The sequence below is a fragment of the Triturus cristatus genome, chromosome 5_2 (assembly GCF_964204655.1).
Source record: "Triturus cristatus chromosome 5_2, aTriCri1.1, whole genome shotgun sequence".
In the NCBI taxonomy this organism is placed as follows: domain Eukaryota; kingdom Metazoa; phylum Chordata; class Amphibia; order Caudata; family Salamandridae; genus Triturus; species Triturus cristatus.
In genome coordinates this window covers 843,532,151-843,555,637 of record NC_140588.1, presented here as the reverse complement: position 1 = coordinate 843,555,637, position 23,487 = coordinate 843,532,151, and positions in this window count along the sequence as shown.

Sequence of the window (23,487 nt, the reverse complement as noted above, 5' to 3'; positions counted from 1 at the left end):
GAATTGTCTGCCACATACTGTATATCCATGTTAGCATTCCACATGGATAAAATAACTGGATTGTAGTCATTTATATATTTTGACTCTTCTTTTCTTCTTAGGCTGTAGGTATTCTTAGGCGATTTTCTTGTAATAGTATGTCGCACAGCTGACATAAAACTGTTGACTCTTCCTTTTGAAAGAACAGGTCGTGGAAATCCAAATCGACATTTTGTGTAGAATTTATCTTTACTCTTGTACTTTCGTCGAGAGTATTTTCCACACCGATGACTTTGGAAACGTAAAACTTGCTCTTTTAAGTGTTTCTCTTCTATGTTTTTAGGTATAGCACATGTTGCATATCCTTCAATGAAACTTAAAACTGCATCATCAGAATCTGTTCCAAATTTTGGAGCATCCTTGATCCACAACAGCATATGAATATGAGGAGCACCTCTGGCTTGGTACTCTTTTCTCCAAAAGAAATCCACAACTTCTCCAAGAGGTGGATTTTTTTTTATTGCAGATGAAGGACATCATAGCCTCAAATCTATGATTAAAATATCTGCACACATTAACCGGATCCAATGAGCACAATTCTCCTGCTGTCTTGTATTGTATGTTTTTAATGTTTGAATTTGCCTCTCGCAGAAAATCCAGTAAATCATCCCAAGCATACTCAGCACAGCTCAGGGTAAGGAACCATGTAGGAGTTCCTAAATTCCGTAACATACACTTCAATTCTCCATGACGTCGGTTATAATATTAATTAGTTCCACGCTGACAAGCCATCAAATGGATCAATTAAGATTCCAAATGATCATCTCGCTGTTGCACTTTGTTCATAAAATCCTTTGCAGTCACATTACGTAGATGTACTCCAGTTTTCAAAATGTGATTTACTGCATAAGATAGTGCTGATAAGTCAGTTTCAAATAAAAGATGGAACAAGTAAGGAATACTTTGACGAAATCTGGGATCTTCTGCATATAATCTTGTAGTTCGATACTCCGAAGCAGGAATCTGTACTGGACGTTCATCATATTGTCCACCTTCTCCTGTAGGAAACAGCTGGGGAAAACAACGAGCTTCCAAGCTCTCCTCCCATACACTCACAGGAGTTCCTTTTGCTTTCTTCATCTGAAACAGATTAATAGCGTTCCCCATAACTTCTTTAGAATGAAGAGGATGTATGCTGAAATAAATTTCTTCTTCTTTTGACTTATCCACTTTTTCAATTTGCCCAGTTGGTATTCCTGTGTCTTCTAGTATTTCTTCTTCATTTTCATCCATATAAATGGCTTCATTCCATTAATTATTTTTTTTCAAATACAAATTTGCTCTTTGTACTTTTCGTACATCCACCAGCTCCTGCCAAATTTTCTTATTCTTTGTAGGTACACCATTAACCAGAATAACTAATGGTTCAGTTTCCAAAGTATCTGCATCAATTGTTTCCATATTTTTTTTCAAATCCAATGGCAAATAGACAACTCTCCCTTTTAAACCTCTTTGTAAATCCGAAGGAGGTAATTTACCTGTTTTTGGTTCCATACGCACTATGGTCTGAAATGGATGGACACATTGAATGAGTATAGACTCATACGTATTTAAATCAGAAAGTTCTGGTGGAATATCAACCAATTCTAATTTATTATGTACAGCTCTTGCTGGCATTCTATTTTCTTCTAACTTGTTATAACAGTATTTACAAATACGCTGATCTTCACCCAATTCAAAACAATTTTCCAGAAATATATATGTTGCAAAATCTTTCCACTGATAATTATCTTCATTTTCACTTTTTTTTATAGAGATCAACATTCCTTGTTTGATTTTTATAATGGCTTCTCCGGCAACAAATACAAGTAATATTTGGCCTTTCATTAGAGATGATAGTAAATTTTGTCATTTCATCTTCAACATTTTTACTAACAGTAAGTTCTACATTCTCTTCCACATTTTCATCAATAACTGTGTCATTTTCTGCACTTTCTTGTTCTGGACCAAAGTAACAAAACTGAATCTCATCAGTAACCTTCACTACATCTGATACAGATCCACGGAACAGAGCATTATTCAACTAATTTAACTTTAGTGCTGGACTTTTAGCAAAATACAATGTTCTCACAAACTTTCTCATTTCAGTATGATGAACTGCCAGCATCCTAAAATGCTGAAAAACACTTTGGCAAACTTTCCTAGATAGACAAGCCAGAGAATGTCCTTGCAAACCAGTATTCTCTCTCACTCTGCATGGATCTAGTCTTTGAAGCACCTTAATTTTCTGTTTAACACTCTTTTTACTATATTCTCTTAGAAAGTCACGTAATTTATCAATAGATTCCTGACGCACAGTACAAATACTACTACAATTCCAAGTGTACACTGGGGCTTTAGGACGTCTCCCCCATAACCTCATCAGCCATCACTTCTTCCTCATTTCTTGGAACCATTTTCTCCTTTTCCATTACACAACCATGCTTAACTTCATATGCTCGACCATTGGTGTCAACTGCATGCAACAAACTATTACTTTGACGATAACTCTCTTCATTAAAAAATGGTTCAGTACTTGAACTATGCTTCCATTCTCCTAAGAACACTTTACAAAAGTTATTTTTTTTTACTTCTCTTTTCCTTTTGCTTTGTGACTTCATTGCATTGACTAATTTATCTAATCTACGCATCCTGTTCAAAATTAAAATGAATAGTTTTTTTTTTATTTCTAATGCCTTGGTAACAATACTTTCAATTAATTTCTTTCTTTTTTTAAATTTGGTTTTCTTCTTATATTTTTTCACATCCTTTAGCAAATTTAACATCACTCTTCTCTGAAACATTTTTCGACCAATGTTTTTAAAATCTATTTTCCGTGTTAAGTCACTCTTTTTTACTTCTGAGTCTACATTAGCATTTTGTTTTTGCTGTTGACTCTGTTGTTGTTTTGTACTTGAAACATTGTTTGAATTTATCTTTCGATCATTGTTTTTTTTTGGGAAGATATTTTTTAAAAATTCTTTAGTTTGCTTACCAGAAGACTTTTTCTGTTTTCCAACACAAGCTTCTCCTCCTATTTTTTTTGACCAGTTGTCTTCAAATATAGTTGTTGTTTCTTTTCTTTTCTCTTTCTTGACTTTATAAGCATCTTTATATTTGTTCACTGTTGCTCAGCATTACCTGCAAAAAACTAAAAAAAAATACCTTTATATAATTTTAATTCATTACACTTTTTTTTTCAACTTTTCAAATCCTATCACATGAGCTGATCCTTTCCTACGAGTCCAAGTCTTACAAAACAAGAAAACATAAATTAAATCTCTGACAACAATTCCTGTGTGCACACAGACTCATGGTGTGATTCTAGGCAGAAATCGATATTTGCTTGGCAATTTGAAAGCACATTTACTACTGTTAAGCAGCAAATGATAAGTACTGTGATAGCCTGACACATTTTTCTTATATTTTAGAGAAGCAGAAAAGAGCACATGTCCTTACACCTATTTGAGACCATGACCATGTGTTACAGGGTGAGTGATTAGACTACAGCATATGAAATGAGCCTTGGTGACGTTGAATGTGTTTGCATTACACACTGCTATCTAAAACACCACATACAGCTGTGAAGTATGCATGGGAGTGTAGGAGAAGCTGCTGCATGTGTGCAAAGAGTGTGTTTCTGGAGACTGTGTATTGTCAGTTGCAAGAGAGATCTGCATGGAAACGTGCACAACTGCATGAAGAGTGCAGACATGCGTATAAGAGTAGATGTGTGGTAAGGGTTAATTTGAGTTTTGAACATGTAGGAACTACCTTTGCCATTGCAAGATTTGATGGTAAATCTACCTTGTTGATTTGAAATGTGTTAGCATTTGCCTCTCATTTTTGAGATAGTGATTTCTGCTAAGTGCTAACCAACACATTTCAAGAAAACAAGCTGGCCCTTTCCTGAAAGTGCAAGTTTTACGGAACAACAGCAACACAAATAAAATCTCTGACAACAATTCCTCTGTCCACACAGACTCATGGTGTGATTCTAGGCAGAAAACGATATTTCCTTTCGCAAATTGAAAGCACATTTAGTACTGTGGATGGAGCAAGTGATAATTACTGAGACAGCCTCACACATTTCCCTTATTTTTTAGAGAGGCAAAAAAGACCACATGTCCTAACAGCTACTTGAGACCATCAGCATGTGTTACATGGGTGAGTGCTTAGAGTAGAGCAAAGGAAATGAGCCTTGGTGACGTTGAATGTGTTTGCATTACACACTGCTATCTAAAACACAACATAGAGCTGAGTATTATGCATGGGAGTGTAGGAGAAGCTGCTGCATGTGTGCAAAGAGTGTGTTTCTTGAGACTGTGTATTGTCACTTGCAAGAGAGATCTCCACGGAGACTTTTTCAACTGCATGAAGACTGCAGATATGTGTGTAAGAGTACATGTTTGGTAAAGGTTATTTGGAGTTTTGAACATGTAGGAACTCCGTCACCCATTGCAGGAGTGGAAGGAAAATATTCCCTGTGGTTTTAAAATGTGTTATCATTTGCCTCTCTTTTGTGAGATAGTGATTTCTGATGAGTGCTATCCAGCACAGTTGAAGAAAACAAGCTGCCCTTTTCCTGCGAGTGCAAGTTTTACAGAACAACAGCAACACAAATTAAATCTCTGACAACAATTCCTGTGTGCACACTGTCTCCTGGTGTGATTCTAGGCACAAAACAGTATTCCTGGGTGATACCAGGCCCTTTCCTGAAAGTGCAAGTTTTACAGAACAACAGGAACACAAATTAAATCTCTGACAACAATTCCTCTGTCCAAACAGACTCATGGTGTGATTCGAAGGCAGAAAACGATATTTCCTTTGGCAAATTGAAAGCACATTTAGTACTGTGGATGGAGCAAGTGATAATTACTGAGACAGCCTCACACATTTCCCTTATTTTTTAGAGAGGCAAAAAAGAGCACATGTCCTAACAGCTACTTGAGACTATCAGCATGTGTTACCTGGGTGAGTGATTAGAGTAGAGCAAAGGAAATGAGCCTTGGTGATGTTGAATGTGTTTGCATTACACACTGCTATCTGAAACACAACACAGAGCTGAGTATTATGCATGGGAGTGTAGGAGAAGCTGCTGCATGTGTGCAAAGAGTGTGTTTCTGGAGACTGTGTATTGTCACTTGCAAGAGAGATCTCCACGGAGACTTTTTCAACTGCATGAAGACTGCAGATATGTGTGTAAGAGTACATGTTTGGTAAAGGTTAATTGGAGTTTTGAACATGTAGGAACTACGTCACCCATTGCAGGAGTGGAAGGAAAATATACCCTGTGGTTTTAAAATGTGTTAGCATTTGCCTCTCTTTTGTGAGATAGCGATTTCTGCTGAGTGCTATCCATCACAGTTGAAGAAAACAAGCTGCCCTTTTCCTGCGAGTGCAAGTTTTACGGAACAACAGCAACACAAATTAAATCTCTGACAACAATTCCTGTGTGCACACTGTCTCCTGGTGTGATTCAAGGCACAAAACAGTATTCCTGGGTGATACCAGGCCCTTTCCTGAAAGTGCAAGTTTTACAGAACAACAGGAACACAAATTAAATCTCTGACAACAATTCCTGTGTGCATGTTGTCTCATGGTGTGATTCTAGACAGAAAACAGTATTCCCGGGTCATACCAGTACACCTTAACTTATGGTGAAGACATACTCCATAATATCTTTCAAGTTCAAGGCACTTAAATATCTCCCTTAACATAAAATGTAAAACACAACTTTTAAATTGGTAGGAAAATGTACCATGCTATTTTCAAATGTATTTGCATTTGCCTCTCATTTTTGAGTTAGTGATTTCTGCTGAGTGCTAACCAACACAGTTGAAGAAAAGAAACTGCCCTTTCTTAAAAGTGCAAGTTTTACAAAACAACACTAACACAAATTAAATCTCTAACAACAATTCCTGTGTGCACACAGACTCATGGTGTGATTCTAACCACAAAGCGATATTTTGTTTGGCAATTTGAAAGCACATTTAGTACTGTTGTGGAGTAAGTGATAATTACTGTGACAGCCTGACACTTTTTTCTTATATTTTAGACAAGCAGAAAAGAGCACATGTCCTAACAGCTCCTTGACACCATGACCATGATTACAAAAAACAAGCTGCCCCTTTCATGCGAGTGCAAGGGTAATAGAGCAAGACCAACACAAATTAAATCTCTGATAACAATTCCTGTGTGCACACTGTCTCATGGTGTGATTCTAGGCAGAAAACAGTATTCCTGGGTGATACCAGTACACCTTAACTTATTGTGAAGACATACTCCATAATATCTAACATGTTCAAGGCACTTAAATATCTTCCAAAACATAAAATGTAAAACACAACTTTAAAAGAAGAAACACAATTCTAATATTTATATCTAAAATCACCACATACATCCCCTCTCAAACTCATAATTCACCTTTAAAATTAGTTAGTTGAGAAAGAAATGTGGCACTCAAACAGCAGATTATCAGACCAGAATCTCAGAGCTGTACACCTTTCTCCTCTCACGACAACCAGTAAATGGCAATGTTTCCGTCTCTTTTTTCGCACATATTCATGTTAATGTAAAATCACAGTCCTTCCCACATTTTTTCAAATGGAATCACACATTTCTATTGGTTACAACTTTCAACCCCTTTCCAAATCATCCCTTCCCCCAACATGACTTCTGCCTGCTACCATAGCAACAGGTCATGGAACACTGGTGTGAGCAGAGAGGTCAGTAGTTCAGCACACAATGTTTCAAATCCAAAGAGCAAGAGTGCTTGACTTTTCAAACCTAACAGCAAATCCAAAGTAATGTTCAGTGAGAACACATTTTTCTGTACCAATCCAAAACATGCTTTTAAAAATGTAAACATACAGCCTAGTTTTAACTGTAAAATGGTTTGAATCAGCCAATGAGTTCTTTTTATTAAAAAAAGTATGTATGCCTCCATTTTTCAACTGTCCTTCTTTTCATATTGCCATTCTACTGAAAGACACCTCCTGAGTGCATCCTGATCTCCTTGAAAGATGTTCACAGTGTGGATTGTAGGTCATAGCTATGTCTTCTGGAGTGAAAAATTTGCAGAAAAAAGATGTATTGTAAAATACCTTGCTTTGCCAAATGTAGACATTAAATGGATTGGTCAGAGAGGGTTAAAGTGGCACCAATTAATGCCTTTGGTGAAAACCTTTCTACATCTCCCACAGCCTAACCTTATTATTGTGCACTGTGGTGGAAATGACCTAGGCACTTTAACTGGGGTAGGTCTGGAAATGCTTATTAAGGACACCTTTGTGCAATTGATGTAACTTTTTCCACAAACTGCCTTTGTATATTCTAATATATGCCAAAGGCAAAAGTGGAACTGGTCCAACCAATTTTGTCCGCAAATTGACAAAGCAAGAAAGCACGTCAATAAGTCTGTTTCTGCTTTCCTCAGAGACTATGGTATGGGTTCTATGTACCACAACAACTTGCGTTACAACATGCAAGACATTTATAGAGGAGACGGTGTACATTTCAATGATGAAGGGAACAGAGTCTTCCTCTTGAACTTTAGACTCTGCATCGGTACTTACTTGTAGGTACCTACTTGTAGGTACCAAAAAACACTCAATGAACACAAGGGCTCTTTTTAGAGCCACCTAATATCTAAACACTTAAACTTGTTTTTTATTTCTATTTTTTTTAATGTTTTTTTTTCGGGTGCGCATAGAGTGCGCGCACCTCGCAATGTTTTTAAAAAAAATTAAAATCTTTTTTTTTGCCCTTCGTGGTCCTACTGTGACCCCCTGACAATGGCTAGGGGGTCAAGAAATCCCTACCCTGCCCCCTATTCACGTTCCCCACCGTTCCTTTTCAGTGCGACAGACAAAATGGCGGCCGACACTTCCTGATTTCGACCGATTCGAATGTTTACAGACATGTAACAACCAATCAGAATTACGCTCGCGTACGTTAGGGTGCGCGCACAGGGCTTGCACAGTGAGCGCACGCTGCGCGCGTATAGATATTGATATGCTTTTAAATGCTATTTTCTCTGGAAATACTGAACAGATTTACACCAGACCTGCAAAAGGCACTTCCTTGACCTTATAGCTACCTCTCTGCAAAATTTCAAATAATTCTTTTCAGCCGTTCGGGCTGTAGCTGTGTCTAAAGGTCCTATGGGAAAATGCATGGGGAAAACGCGTTTTGAGACCCCCCTTTTTTCTCGGCCCCTGCTTGACGAATCACCCCGAGACTTTCAGGGTAGGAGCTGAGCGGAGTGCCCCATTAGTTTTGAAAATTTCGCGAGGATTCGTCAACCGGCGCCAAAGTTATTCAAGATAGAATTTTGAGATTTCCTATGGAAACACGGTCCTAACTATAACTATCTACTGGCGACCGCCAGTAGATAATATATATATATATATATATCACATTTTTTACTTTCCGTCTTGTTCCCTTGCACTCGCGATCGGGTGCTTTCAGCGCGGTGACGGACACCGCTTCGGATTTTCATCCACAGCTCACGATATCGAAATACCAGCACTCGCAGGAACGTTTGAATCCAAATTTTAATTGGATAAAGTATATACACACACAGACGCGTTTCGGCTTGCCGCCTTTGTCAATAGAGGCCGGCGCCGGCTTGACACAAAATCATATACAAATTGCAATACGGTGGACATTTATGTTAGATATATAAGCCCATCCAGGGCAGTATAACGTTGCAATTTGTATATGATTTTGTTCACAATGTGTACACAGCTATCCATTTAGTAATGGCCGATACTTTGACTGAATGAAGTTGAGTAGTCCTCTGTCTATGTCAAACGCCACCACTATATTTAAATCTGTGTCATGCCAGCGCCGGCCTCTATTGACATAGGCGGCAAGCCGAAACGCGTCTGTGTGTGTATATACTTTATCCAATTAAAATTTGGATTCAAACGTTCCTGCGAGTGCTGGTATTTCGATACATATATATATATATATATATATATATATATATATATATATATATATATATATATATATATATATATATATATATATATATATATATATATATATATATATATATACATATATATATATATTACCTACTGGCGGTCGGCAGTAGATTGTTATAGTTAGGTACGTGTTTCCATAGGAAATCTAAAAATTCTATTTTGAATAACTTTGGCGCCGGTTGACGAACCCTTGCGAAATTTTCAAAACTAATGGGGCGCTCCGCTCAGCTCCTACCCTCAGGGTGATTCGTCAAGCGGGGGCTGAGAAGAAAGGGGGGTCCCTAAACACGTTTTCCCCATGCATTTTCCCATAGGACATTTAGTCGAAGGTACAGCCCGAACGGCTGAACAGAATTACTTGAAATTTGGCAAAGAGGTAGTCCTCAGGTCAGGCATGTGCCTTTTGCATATATGGTGTCAATCTGTTCAGTAATTCCTGAGAAGATTGCAGTTAAAAGCACATAAATATCTATAAGCGCGCACGGTGCGTGCACCTTAACGTGCGCAAGCGTAATTCTGATTGGTGGTTACATGTCAGTCAACGTTCGAATCGGTCGAAATCAGGAAGTGTCGGCCGCCATTTTGTGTGTTGTGTGTGTGACAGGGAAAAAGAAAGGTGGAGAACGTGAAAAGGGGGCAGGGTAGAGCGTTCCTGACCCCCTAGCCTTTGTTTTATTTTTCTGTCAAAAAATGGCGGGGTGCGCGCACGGTGAAAAACCTTAAAAAAAAAAAACATTTTAAACGAGTGTAAAATAAATATATAAAAAATATAATAAAACATACATAACTTAGCATTTAAAAAACCTTACACATTCACTTAAAAAAACATAGGTTTCACACACGTTATAGTTAGGAATTAGCATTTAAAAAACCTTGCAAATTCACTTAAAAAACCATAGGTTTCACACATGTTATAGTTAGCTGGACATTTCACTCGTAAAAAACCATTGAAATTCCAACGTTATAGTTAGTTCAGATAACTATAACTCGCGCGACCGCCACTCTATCACAAGGATGATGTCATCAGTGATGTCATGAGTGATGCCACTGACCATGTCATGAGTGATGTAATATGTGACGACATCAGCAGTGGATTGCGGGCGTGCGAGTTATAGTTATCTGAACTAACTATAACCGTGGAATTTCAATGGTTTTTTACGAGTGAAATGTCCAGCTAACTATAACATGTGTGAAACCTATGGTTTTTTATGTCTCCACAATAAGTTTTGGGCTCTTGCCTGTCACAGTTACTTGGCCCAACCACACGAGTGAAGAACCATTTTTTTTATCATTAGACCTGGGGTAAAACTGGCTGGTAAGAAATTTGTGTGAGCCCAGTAATCTTACACTTTCCCACACTACAATTTGAGAAAGATTTGTTTTTTTTAGCGAAATATGATGGGGCATTATAAGCCTCTTGTGCCACTTTTGCGTCACTTTTAGCATGGAAAAAGCGACACAAAAGTGGCACATGGGGCTTGTAAATCTGCACAAATTTTGCAGGGGATTCTGGGTTGGAAAACGTTACGGGGTCCATGCAATCTATACCTCCCTTGACTCCTCTGTTTATGTAGTTTTCAGAAATGTGTGTGTTTTGTAGGATACCCTAGATTGCCGCCAAACCAGGGGCCAAAAACCTAGTTGCCCCCGTGCAAAACCAGGTAGTTTTGTGATAGGTAATTTTAATGTCTCCACAATGTGTTTTTGCCATTTATTGTCATTGTACAAGGTCCAACCAAACAAGTGTGGTGTCATTTATAACAGTAGACCTGGGGGAATGCTGGGTGGTAGAAAATTTGTGGCAGCCCGGTGATCACAAAATTTTCCCACACAGAAATTTGCGAAAACTGGGAGTTTTCCAGCTAAATGTGAGGTTTGCAGGGGATTCTGGGGAGGAAAACATCGGGGATCCACGAAAGCTATACCTCGCCGGACTCCCCCGGGTGTCTAGTTTTCAGAAATGTGTGGGTTTGGGTTGGTTTCCCTCGAAACCCGGGGCGAAAAATCTAGGTCCACCCATGCAAAACCAGGTCGTTTTGCGATAGATCATTTTGATGAATGATCACAATACATTTTTGGTACTTGCCTGTCGTAGGTACTTGGCCCACCCACACAAGTGAGGTACCTTTTTTATCAGTAGCCCTGGGGGGATGCTGGTTCATAGGAAATTTGTGTCAGCCCGGTGATCCCACTACTTTCCCACACAGAAACTTGAGAAAAATGTGATTTTTTCAGCTAAATTTAAGGATTCTTGGGGATTTTAGGTAGGAAAAATGTTTGGGGGTCAATGTAAGCCATACCTCCCTGGACTCCCCATGGTCTCTAGTTTTCAGAGATGTGGGTTTGGTAGGTTTCCATATATGGCTGCCGAGCCCGGGATTAAAAACCCAGGTAACGCCTCCTTGCAAAATCATTTTGTGATAGGTAATTTGGATGTCTCCACAATACATTTTGGGCCATTTATTGTCACGGGTACGAGGTCCAACCAAACTAGTGAGGTACCATTTATATTGGGAGACCTAGTGTCATGCTGGGTGGTGGGAAACTTGTGGTAGCCCGGTGATCACACAACTTTCCCACACAGAAACTTGAGAAAACTGTGAGTTTTCCAGCTAAATTTGAGGGGATTCTGGGTAGGAAAACATTGGGGGTCCATGCAAGCTATACCTTGCTGGATTCCCCGGATGTTTAGTTTTCAGAAATGTGTGGGTTTGGTAGGTTTCCCTCGATTGCTGCCAAACCCGGGGCCAAAAATCTAGGTCACCCCCATGCAAAACCAGGTCGTTTTAGGATAGGTCATTTTTATGTCTCCACAATACGTTTTGGGCACTTGCCTGTAGCAGGTACTTAGCCCACCCACACAAGTGAGGTACCTTTTTTTATCGGGGGCCCTGGGGGGACAGTGGGTCATAGGAAATGTTTGTCAGCCTGGTGATCCTACACCTTTTCCACACAGACATTTGAAACAAATTGATTTTTTTCAGCTAATTTTGAGGTTTGCAGGGGATTCTAGTTAGAAAAATGTTGGGGGGTCAATGCAAGCCATACTCCCCAGGGTCTCTAGTTTTCAGAAATACGTGGGTTTGGTAGGTTTCCCACGATGGCTGCCAAACCCGGGGTTAAAAACCCAGGTGACTCCCCCTTGCAAATCCTGGTAATTTTGTGATAGGTAATTTTGATGAATACACAATACATTTTGGGTCCTTGCCTGTCGTGGGTACTTTGCCTACCCACACAAGTGAGGTACTATTTTTAATCAGGAGACCTGGGGGGGGATCACTGGATAGTAGGAAAATCGTTTTTTTTTTTTTAAACCAGAAGATTATGACACAGTAATGCAAGGTAAATGTGTGACTATAGTCACATTTTGAAGTTTGCATGGCATTGTGACCAAAATAGGTTTTTGGGTTCCATGAGAGGAACCCCACCCAGTACTCCCCATTTTTTTTGGTTTACAAAACTAACTAAAGCTGGTAGATTTACCCTAGAGACAAACTACACCTTAACACAGAAAGACAGATAACACAAATATGAATGCCTATCCATCTGTTCCTCAAGTACACACACATACTGGTTGGATTTGGCATGAGGGTGAGTGAAAGGTTCAAAATGTATATTTCATTAACAAGAGATTTCACAAAAAGGAAATGCACTGTTAATAATTAAAAAACAAAAATCCTAAACCAATGACTCACAGCTCGTGAGCTGTAAAGCCACGTCAAGTTACCAACCTCTATATAGGCCATTCACACACCTTTCATACTTGACATACACAGTCACACCGCCAGCTGCAGGCCCAGCACATTCCATCACTCACATCAACAGATAATGAACTATTCCTCAAGTACACACACATACTGGTTGAATTTAGCACAAGGGTGAGTGAAGATAAAGAGCGTAAAATGTTATTAACAAGAGATTTCACAAAAAGGAAATGGACTGTTAATAATTAAAATGTTAAAAACCTGAACCATTCATTTATAGCTGGTGAGCTGTTAAGCCACGGCAAGGCACCAACCTCTTTACAGGCCATTCACACACCTTTCATATGTGACACACAGAAGACTATTCACACCAACAGCCGCAGCCCCAGCACATTAAAACATTCACATCAACAGACAGTACCATTCAAGGTCCCATCCCTTTCATACGCCCACATGACTGACAGCAATCTCACTGGCTGGCAGTTGACAAAGTGTGTGCAATGGCAATTGGCTAGCAGAGTGTGTAATGACCAGCAGTAAGTCACTACTCACACACCACCAGCCAAATGGCAGCCCATGCACACCACCAGTCAAGCACCAGTCCACACACATCGCCAGCCAAGCACCAGTCCACGCACAGCACCAGCCGAGCACCAGTCCATGCACACCAACAGCTAAGCACCACTCCATGCACACCACCAGCCAAGTGGAAGTCCACGCACACCATCATTATTTTGTTTTTTAACAAGAAAGAAAACACAAACCAATTGGAACTAAATGCAGAATTATAACTACAAGCAAAAGAGCGGTAACAAAAGACATCATTCTGATGCCAACCGTGAAACTGAACAACACATATAAAACCATATAGACCAGGCAGTACACTAATAGACTCACCGTTGCTCCCAATAACTCTTTTGAGTGTGATACAATCTGAAACATGTGGGCACACACAGCCCAGGATTTGAAGGATAATCAGCACAGTGCATATGAGTCTCCTTCCACATACCTCTTCACAAACAGACTCTACGTCGCTTACTGGGATTTTCGGGGGGAGTTTTAGGAATTAAATCAGGAGAGCGGACATCTTTCAATCTAGCAGCATCCTCCACGACTGCAACTCCAGGAACACTTGCCTGTTCCTCTACAACAAGGCTGCCTATAACAGACTCCTGAAACTGAACAAAAGTCATCCTTGACGCTGGAGAACACTCATTAACACAACAAAAGCATTAAAAGTTGAAGAGATGGGTGGCCAACTTCTCATACCAAATGTAAGCCTTATGAACAGCAGTGTAAGGTTCCAACCTCTGATCTACTCTATAAACACCACCCATGTTCTTATTGTAGTCTACAATGCACACAGGTATGCACCCTTCTGCAACCTGACCCCAAACAGTCACAGGTGAAGAACTGTGATCATGAATGATAGTCAGCATGTACATATCCCGCCTGTGCACATGTTTCACAGCTAGCAGTTCACCACTATGCAAGGCATTGCACTATGCCCTCTGAAGCTGTTTACAAACAAGCTCTTTTGGGTAACCTTCATGGTAAGAACAGATTATGCCACAAGCAAGAGTGTCCACTTTGAACAATTCCTCAAACAATTGCACAGCAGTGTAGAAGTTACTTAGGTACAAATGGTCACCAGCAAGTCCCCACAGAATTTTCTCTGAAACTCCTAAAGTGGATGGACAACCAGGGGTGTCAATAGTAGAATCCCTACCAGCGTACATCCGGACATTATATGCATATCCTGTCCTACTCTCAGGCAACATATACATGCTAATTCCATAACCTGGCCTCTAGCTAGGAATGTCTTGCCTAAAGAAAAATGATCAAGGACAGGCTGAATCTTACAAAGACAGAGTCATGGTGATCTTGTGGCAACGCTGAAAGCATTATCGACACAATGCAGTTTCCAAAGGAAAAGTAAATACAGATCACAACTCATAATTGCAGGAAATATAGCTGTTGCCATCAAGGGGCTGGTATACCAATATGAAGCCAGGGACAACTTCCTTATCAAGCCCAGCAAAAAAGTTAAACCCAAAAACATCTTCATCTCAGCCAGATTGGTGGGAGTCCACCCTGTAGCTCTAGAGCAGGGCCTAAGTCTGGCACTGTTGTCTCTCAAATACTATTCAGCATACAAATTAGTCTGCCCTACAATCTCAGCCACAAATAGATCATCCATAAACAACTGAAAAAACTCTACGGGCAAAATATTTTCACAAATCACACTACGCCCTGCATCACCAACCCAGAGTCCTGTACTTCCAATGGGAAGCCTTGCAGCCCCAGGCTGCAATCCAGATGCCTCTTGCTGCACCATCAACACATCAGTGTCTGCCTCTAAAATAGGCACTTCAAGTGCACTGAAAGTGGCTTTATCCGCACTGAGAGTAGCTTCATCATCAGAGGATTCCTTGTGGACAGAAAACTCACTGGCAGAATCTTTCACTTTTTCCTCTCCCTCATTTGCACAGTCTCATATTCATGGTCAGAGGAAGATTCAAAAAGCATACCAACCACCTCCTGAGCAGTACTTCTGTGGCTATCCATAATCCTTACTAAAATAAAGGCTACTTGTCAAACCAGTCAACAACAACAAACACTTTGTAAAATAAGTAATAAACAAAATGTGGCTCTATCTCAAAGACCTGTATACTCCAAACGGATACCACTCTTTTGCCAGAAGCAGCTAGACTCACCACCACCCCCTCTGCACAGACACAGCAAGAACCAACAGTAGCGCACTAAATATGAAAAAGAAAAGAAAATTACACATAAGACAACGTAGAACATATTGCAAAGAATTTCACTCTCAAAACAAAAACTAAATATGCTGCAGTTATGACCTCATTAACCCCTTCGGTGCTCATGACGGAATGGTTCCGTCATGACCCACGGTTGAGCTGTGCTCATGACGGAACCATTCCGTCATGAGCACACCCGCGCAAGATTCCGTCAGCACAGCGGCGGAATCTGCGCAGCATCGAAGGGGTTAATGCATGGCAACAATACTCATTTGGAATAAACACAACAAAAATGATTTTCTTACCAAATACATGCCACTACACAAAGTGCAGATCAACCACTGCCGAAACTGCAAACAAGAATCAAAAGCTCTGCACTAGAATAAAAGGGAGAAATAAAACATTACAATCACATATGTAAATAATGCACCAGCCCACACACAATCCACCTGCCAAGGTGGGGGGCAGGTGGGCCTAAAAGTAAAAGGCTGATCTGCCCCCAAGTCAAGCAGAAACAGTGAAAGTATTCACTCCTGTAAAAAGGGAGTTTAAAAAACCCTGGTGTCTAGTGGCATCTGCCCCCATGCGCGATCGTGCAGCAGGAATTGTCAAAAGAGACATAGGAAGAAAGGAAAACCATTTCCTTTCCTCCCAGGTCTCTTTTTTTTAAATCTCCCCTACTCTCCCTCTGATATGCAAGAAGCAAATGGCTTCCAGTTTGTCTTGTATCAGTTAATGATGTTGGCGCTTAGTATGTGCTGATGGTATTAGATGTCATGGAGGGGTTGGCAGGGATGCCAGTTGAAGGGCTTCTGCTGCTGTGCCCTGTGGGGGTAACATGGAAGGGCAACCCACGGGGGAGTGCCAGTGCTTCTTCATGGGTGGGTGGTGGCCAGGAGCCATCCGACGCACACACCCTCCATGACATGGGACAGCTCCCACCTGTCCCACACATGGAAAGGTTCGAACATACCTAGTGAAGATATGCATTAAGGATAAAAACCTGACATTTAGAATTGGGAAAAACATATATGAGATATACTATTTGGTGTGAAAGCACCGATAGATCATGTGAACCGTACTGTAACCTTGACTAGAACAAAATACATTTAAACAAACAAACAGGAAAAAACAATTATATTGATATAACTAGGTTTATATATTTAAGAAGGTGCAAAACACATAGGCAATAGGCAAATTAAAATGAAAAAGGACATTTGGGTTTAGTGACACATTTCAAAGTATAACTTATCAGTCTCCACTCCATCAGGGATTCCTGTCAAGCCTTCATGATTTAATCTGCAAGACCTTTCCCTACCAGGGATGTTGTAAGAGTGGCTGGGAGAACTCCCACCATTCCTCTGGGCCTCCAGGTGATGCTTGGAGTCCAGGGAATGCACTCTCCCCCGCAGGTCGTTCCATCTCGTCCAAATTTCCTCCTGTGAGCACAGTTTTTTGACTACAGCATTCATAGTGTCAAATATTGTGGCCCACATTTGCCTTTTCTGAGATATGGTTGTATTTTATACTTGGGCTCCAAGCAATTGTGGCTCTACTCTATTAATATCATCCACCATGACTGACAGATCGCCCTCTGTAAAACGAGGATTTTTCCTCTCTTTTATTATAATAAATGTATTTGTAAACCCACAAGCCAAAGAAATTAAAATGTAAAATGAACACGTAACAGAGGGAGCAAATAAAAACCCAGGCTACTGACCAAGCTTCTCCAGGAAAATGTTGTACTGTGCTGGAATTACAAAGGATCATGTTTGGAAATGGAGTGTGTTTTCTAGGGTTGTATGCAAGTGCAAACAATTAGGCAAACAACATCAGGTGTGTACCACTAGCATCCATCCAATGGCCACAGTAATGGTACATTGTTGATCGTATCCCTTGATGGATTCCCTCTGTCAGGAAATCACAGCTAGGACACTGTCATTGCAACTGTAAAATCTAAATAGGCTTGGTGCAACCCCACTGCCCAGACAGTGACGGAATAATATTCATCAGCTGTTAAGTCCACTGGGTTGGAAGCAGTGATCCATGTACACGATGGTAATTACTCTGTTGACATGGACAACGATTCAGCCAGCATTTATCTCTGCATTTATCTAAATATGGTGGGCGGGATATTGTCAGCTTGATGTAGTACTTGGAAGCTCCACCACAGGGGAACAGTGGGAGTTCAGCCAAGATCTAAATCAAGCCCTAAGTCTTTCGCTTTCAAACAACTCTCACCATCTCTTTTCATAGTTTCTAACATCCACTTCCGTGTGATTTATTTGGACCATATCAGTATCATTCATTCCCCCAAAGGATATCAATAAATATTGTTTGCCATTGATTAATGTTTTCAGTTCCTCTGAGGGTGGCCACAGGAAAATGCATGTGCCTCTGCAGTCATAAATTATTTACTGTGTCTGGTGGTGATTGGTGCTGTTCATTCGCTTAATTCAAAGACTGGCCCTGCGTTCACCTTCAAAGCTTACTGGGATTCAATGTCTTCTCTAGGTGTTTTCCTGCAATTCCGAAACCCACCTGAATTGGATGGCATTGTTGAACATGCCAATGGCATGATCAAACAAGCCTCGACTGCTAGAGTGCTAAGTTCAGGTCTACATTGGTTCCATCACCTGTGTGGAGTCCAGAGAGCATAGAATAGCGTGTGCAGACAAGTATGGGGGGGTGCACTCTGCAAGAGATTCTCATCATTCCTATGTATGTGCCAGGCTTAAATAATCATGGATGGAAAGTTGGCACGTGAAGACAAAATGTGACTTGGAGAAATATATGCATGTTTTGCTGAGTGCCCAAGAAATCAGAGACAAGCTGTTTAATTTGAACCACTTTAATGCAACCACCTGCGAAGTGAAGGTTATAACTGCTGCTGACATGTGGTTTCCCGAAGCTGGAGACCTAGCCAGGGAGAAAATCCACAACAAGCCTTTGAGCATTCCTAATGACCACCTCTGACTGTTCTTGGGGTAAAAGGCAATGGAACTGTTGTTCTGCCTCTTTTGCATGGGTAAAGCAGAAATTGACTGGTATCCATCGATCACGTGAAGAAACAATATGAGACCAGTCTTCTGCAGTCGACCAGCCCAAACACCAAAAAGATTCAGAGAAGTACCTCTCAGCATCTCCCTACTCTCAATATAATGCCTCTCGCACAGCTCAGCACCGTTGGCTTGAGTTCCCAGCCAGGATCATTGAGCACAGTTTTGACACAGAATACCAAGTTCCTAAACTGAACCTGATACTGCCATCACCCCCGGTGAGAATATTCTATGTGACTCCATGGTCTAATCTGAACTCCTGCATGATGAAACATCACTTCAGATGGTCCCTTTTCATCATACCCAAGAGCCTAATAACTTGGAAGATGACTTTGGATATGATTCAGAAGATTTCACCACTCAATCAATAGTCACTCACCACAATAGTCTGCTTCACGCTTACCATTGGCTTAGTTACAGGTACCTGATTCTTTGGATCACTCTGGGAACATTTATTTTCATCTTATGGCTAACAATGATGATCACCGTTCTACTGCTCCTAAATGGACATTGCATCCCCTGTAGTTCATGAACTACAGCCACATGCTTCTTCCCACAGGTGTCGAAGAGAGCCTTACTCTGTTAATATTACAATGTATCCTTATTCTTTCCTCTTGCTAGCTTAAATAGCTTGGGAGAAGATCACATATCAAACTATGGGTTTCACTGAAATATTACAATTGCCACATGTAAGTAAGGATTCAATGAATGATGTGATTCCTGGGTCTGTCTCAGATGCCTGGGACACTGAGACTGTTAAACGAGTGTTGTCTGATTTGCAGACTTACTCTGCTTTGAATATGGAAGCTCCTTATTTGAATTCAGATAGTTATCCAGAAATGCATTGTTAGCATCATTATGCACAAATGTATTACATACATAGGACTAGTTTTCTTCGAGGGATTTACAATTAAACACAAAGGGAACATTGAGAAGCACCACCTTCTGATAGTCACCCTCATTTTATAAAGATATTTCCCTGCTTCCGAAGTAAAGACGGATCATACCCATTGGCTTTCTATTTTTCACTAGCGCTACAACAGTAATAAAAAAACTAATTACCACAAACTAACTAATGTACTCAAATGAGTTTAGTCGGAATCTGGCTATCCAGGGATATGAATTTTAGAAACACAATGTTGAATTGAAGAGTATTTGGGGAACCAAATTTTGGCAGATCCAAGGTAAGGAGGCCCTTCATTGTCCTTCCTAAGGAGAAGATGTTCCTAAATATAACCATCCAACAGACTACATGTCAGGTGTTTGACTTAAAGAAACCTTCTAATCAAAAGTAAATTCAGCTATGTTCAATAATTGACAATCTCAAATGAATATGTCTAAATTGGCACTGTGTGGGTGTTTCCAAGCAACTACTTTTTTATGCATTCCAAGATTTACCAGAACTGTTAGACCTGGGAATATGCCAAAAAGATACACCTTCCCAGGACAGACATAAAAAGGAGAAGTATCTATATCTCTCCTTTTTACTTGCTCTTTATATGTGGGTTGCATTCTGCAGCACACACAGATAGAGTAATATGCCTCTCAGGATTGTTTTAGTGCATGACGTCGTCCCTTCCTGCACAAAACTAATCATGTTTGCAATGCAGACACCGTTGCACTATTGAGCACGGCTCCCTACATTTTGAGCTGGCTGCCAAAGGTTGTCAGTGCAGGGGGAAATTATTTTATATACACCTGTAATAGTTACCACATATAGGGGCATATTTATGAGCCCATTGCACTGCCCTTGCATCACTTTTTCTGACCCAATTGTGATGCAAACTACCAAATCATATTTATGAGGCCACATAGAACCACTTTGCATGGCTTTAAATGGTCTCATAGATATGGAGGAAGTCATGGCAAATCACAGTGTTCCCATACTATGCACTAGGGAGGCGTTCAATAGGGGTTGCAGTTGGTGTTCCCAGACCACATCCAAGTAAACCTGGGGATGCACCAAAACCTTATGCCTCCCCAGAAGAGACAAAATGAAGAGAAATAACTTTATTTCTCTGTGTTCTTCCTCTTTTTATGTGTGCTGCTTTCAGCATCAAACATAGAAAGAATAAAAAGCCTCCCAGGATTATTGGTGTGCGGGAAGGTACCACTAACTGTACAAAAACACTCCAACATGCAAAGCAGGCACCCTTGCACCATGGTACAAGGGTGCCTGCGTTGGCGCTAGACTGCCAAAACTGTACCACCACAGGGGATGAAGGACAGAACTGTGCTGTATGCCATAGATATAAGGCTGATTCTTGCCCTTTCACTTTGACACAGGCAGCACAACATGGTGATTTACTGCCCTGCACCAAATTCCCATAAATATCCCCTATTGTGTAGGGACAATATGACAAAGATGGCTCAAACAGTCAGTGATGGAATTTTTTGAAATTAGAGAAAATATTAATTTTTCTGAATTCCTCGTGGCTTCATGTCCCAGCCAAACTAAAAGATGCCTGGCAAAGGAATAAATACAATCTATGACACATTAAATAAATGCTCTGAAAATAAAGCTGCAGAATGTAATAGGCAGATAGACGTAAAAAACGTACAAAATAGTTTTCAAAGTTATTGACAATGAAATGCATACTATTTCAAAAAGAGAGCACTTATTAAGTAATTGATTTTCCTCATCTTTAGACCTTATGAAAGGAGACCTAGATGTGTTACAAAAAGGGCAAGCTCAATTGCGAGCCATTCTATATTTGAATTGGGCGTTCGCAAACACTTCGATCAGGTTTTGCACTTTGCTAACCTCCAAATGAGATAGCCTTATAACTTGACATCAATTCAGAAAACAATGGCAAAGAAGGAGTTTACATACACATACACACTATTAACCAACTACCTGCACTACCTACTGCTTGTTTCACCACAGGGGAAATGATTCCGTCATTCAATGAGCACCAGAAATCATGGCAAGCACAATTCTTTTCCCCCTAACATGAAGTGATGTTAAATAGAACTAAGGGGCATATCAGCAACAGCCGGCGATAATTATCACTAAGCGCGATTAGCACGAGGATAATTATCGCCGGCTATCGCTGCATTTTATCGCAGAGATAGCGTGCTTTCACCAACGCTTATCTCCAATGCGATAAAAAATCCAGCGACAGCTGCTAGATGTGCGATTATCGCTGGAAATCCAGCGATAATCGCACAGCTATTGGCGATACGTTGATAATAGGGCAGGGTGGTCTCATACTCAGAATACACCACCCATAGGCTAAAATAGCTTAGTCAGTTCAAAAGCAGGCATAATGAAACCTGCGATAAGCACGGTTAGCGCTACTTTTCTCATCGCTACACTGGTTGGCGATTTGCTTGATAATTGGAGAAATGTCTGTTAGCGACATTTTCCATGTTGTTTTAGTAGGGTACGCCCACTTTGCATATCATTGACGTTGCAAAGATGGGCGTTAGGGAAACCGGCGCTGAGGCATAGGAACACGCGTTAGCGTGTCCTTCCTGATAGTGCAATAGAATTATCAACGCTTTTCGCCTGAAAACGGACTCTAAAGCGGCGATAATTATGTCGCTTCCCCTTGATGATATGCCCCAAAGTCCTGTGTGACACTCTTCGATGCCTCTCTCAATCAGTGGCTCGATGAACTGTTGGCATTTGAGCCCCCGGAAGTTGAGTTTCCTTCATCAATAAATGCCTCGGTTGTGCCAATCAGTGCTGAACCCTCAAATGTGTGCATTTGTGAAGAACAGGTATGCCTTCAAAAGGGGAGAATGAACTATGACTTTCCTATTTGAAATACTTCATATCGTAGTGATTATGATTCATGGAATGGAAAGATGATTTTTATTTTTATTCCAAGTATTTACTTTTCCTTTTGCTGCATTTTTTAAATTTGGCGCGTTCTAAACCATCGCTGGTATATTTGGTTGCCATCACGCCATTTATAAAATAGTAGGCTATAAATGCTTCAAACTGGGTAAGAATTAAAATAATCATGGTTTGCTTAACATAAGAGCAAATGTTAATTTATTGAATCGTGTTGTATTTTCTTTTTGTAAAAATCAATGTTATGGTGAGAACAATTCTAGGGAATACGCTAATACATTGATCATCTCCCCATTTGGTTTATTGCAACCTGGTAATGTCATGTTTACATTTACCACCCGGGGAAGATGTAAATGAACTTTGTGGACTAATTTCCATATAGGTTTTTCTGGTGCCTCAATCTGTGCATTGGCACCAACAACATGTTACAAAAATGTTGTTGTGATGTAAAGTCCCTAAGGCCTGACTCCATTCCGATTAGGCCCTCTGATCCCCCCTTTCCAAATCCTGTAATATCTGCTGTAAACAATAATACCATAAATGTCCTCCACCCTTGTCATTTGTTGAACTGAGAACAAAACAGAGATGCCTTCATTATGATGTTGGTCAGACCGCAATCGATAGCCTATCAGTTGCGGTCCGACCGACATCTTGTGCTGTTATGATGCTCAGCGGTCGAAGACAGCATTCGGAGGACAGAACGATGATTGTGATGGGCTCAAGGAGACTGTCCGACCATCGCTCGGAAGCTAATTCCCCACAATGGGGTGGTACCTGCTTGGGCATTTCCGTAGAGATTGCAATGTGTCTTTCAGACAGCCTTTCTATGACGATCTGACCGCCACAGAAAATCTGTCGGAAATGGACTTTGGGGGCCACTACCAGGGCCCTCATCCCCTCATGGCGTTTTCTATAAGGCCTGGGGAGCACCTATAGTGCCTCAGCAAATATCCATGCACCTTGTGCCAGGCACCACGTGGTGCCTGGAATATGGTGCATGCATTTTTGTTTACATGCTCTTTACCATTGCCGCTAGTGCTGCAGCCCTTTTCCAACCACCAGCACATGCCGCAATAATAAAGGGCATGTTTCCAACCACCGTGCTGGCATTCGCATCCTAGTATGGGGAATGCAACCTCCGACTCC